The 1833-nt window shown below is 48.0% G+C and overlaps 1 pseudogene; it reads left to right on the top strand.

Annotated features, from left to right (window-relative positions):
* The window catches only part of LOC101307111, a pseudogene marked incomplete at both ends in the record, with an annotated part of 109806 nt that overhangs the window by 107017 nt on the left and 956 nt on the right, over positions 1–1833 (top strand).

Below are 1833 nucleotides of genomic sequence, written 5' to 3'. Positions count from 1 at the left end.
GGGTTGGATCTAGTAGGAGACGAGGCATAGTCACCCGCATTTCCGCCAGTTTTCATCAGTAGGTTACATGTTTAACCTACTCGTGTTTTCTTGCTTCCGCTTGTGTTTAGTAGCTCTGAATACTTTGGGATTATTGTATATTATGTGTAAAATTTCTGGAGGATAATTATGTGATGTTTGGACGTGTTGAATTAAGAGAGTAACTTGGAATTTTCGAGTTAGGGTTGTCCATCTGCAAGGGAGATTTTCTTAATCTTTTCAGTAAATTTTCCTTGGAGGTGGTCCCCGCACGACTTACTCCGGGTTTCAGGGTGAAATTCGGGGTGGGTCGTGTCAGTTGGTATCAGAGCTATAGGTTTCTTTTTCCTGCTTCTCTGTCACTATCATATTTGCCTAAGTAGCACGTAGTGTCTATAGAGTGATGATCCGACCGCGGCGGATTCATTGGCATTTTATGCTTTTGATGCTATGTGTTATTGGGTATATGTGATTGTTGTGTTAGTCTTGTTTATGGACTACTAAATTTCTTCTTCCTCAGGTACCCGTGTGGCTACTTCGACCAATGCCGATGAGGGCAATGAGGTCAGGGGACTGGTTGATGATATTGGGAATATGCTAAGGGATGTCATGGATCGAGCTCCACAACCTCATACAGTGAAGAGGAGAGAAGTTTATGGGGCTGGAGCAAGAGAGTTCAAGGGTGCCAAGGGACCCCTTGATGCTTATACTTGGGTGGACAAAATGGAAAAGGCTTTTGCGAGCACAGATTTGCCAGAAGAAAGGAAGGTGAAGATGGCAGTAACTTTCCTAGATGATTCAGCACATCACTAGTGGTCGCTCGCTAGCAGGAATGTTGAGGATGCGCTGAATATGTCGTGGGAGCAGTTTAAGACGCTTTTCTTGGGGCAATATTTCAGTCCTGCCCACCGCAGCAGAATTCAGTCGGATTTCCTGAATATGAAGAAGAGGGATGATGAGGGTGTTATAGAGTTCGAGGAGAGATTCACTTCCCTGTGCTATCATGTGTCATATTTGGTTCCTGATGAGAGGATCAGGATGGAGATGTTCATTGGGGCACTTGGTGGAGTGTTTGCAGATAAGATAACGGGTGTTTACTACCCGACTTTCTCTGACGCTGTTCATGCAGCCATGGTCATTGAGTCTATGGGGATTTATAGTGCTCGGCCACGAGATTTCGGTGGTCCCAGTCAGGGTCCATCCAAGAAAGCTGCTTCATCATCCGCTTCAGGTTCATCAGCTGGTAGTGGCAGTAGTGGGGGATCAGGTTCTAATTCTCGGTTCAGGGTTAGAGGACGTCACAGGAGACCTGCTAGGAGCCAGTTGGGTAGGCAGCAGTCTGGGCAGTATGGTTCGGGTGGCAGTTTCCATGGTGGGTCATCCGGTAGCCAGACTTTTTCATATGGGCAGCAGTAGCAGTTTTCTGGGTGCTTTGAGTGTGGTGGTCAGGACCACTTCAGGAGAGATTGCCCATTGTTGGCTCAGAGGACCACTCCCACCCCTACTTAGCCTGTTGGTCAGTCCTCAGCTGGAGGCTCTAGTAGTGGTGCCCAGGGCAGTGCTTCGGTCAGAGGTGGCTCTCAGCGGGGAAGTGGTCAGCGTGGACGTCCCATGACTCGCACTAGACTGCATGCTATGACCCAGCAGGAGGGTCGTACTTCTCCAGATGTCATCATTGGTACGTTATTAATTTTTGGTCAGCCTGCTTTTACTTTAATTGATCCCGGAGCCACGCATTCATTCATGTCTAGTCGATTCGCCCTCCATGCAAATGTGCCATCATCGTCTCTTCCAGGCGAGTGGCATGTGTCTCTA

This window comes from Fragaria vesca, linkage group LG4 (assembly GCF_000184155.1).
Source record: "Fragaria vesca subsp. vesca linkage group LG4, FraVesHawaii_1.0, whole genome shotgun sequence".
Taxonomy (NCBI): domain Eukaryota; kingdom Viridiplantae; phylum Streptophyta; class Magnoliopsida; order Rosales; family Rosaceae; genus Fragaria; species Fragaria vesca.
The sequence above is the reverse complement of the archived record's forward strand: the minus strand, read 5'-3'. Positions and strand labels throughout refer to the sequence as shown.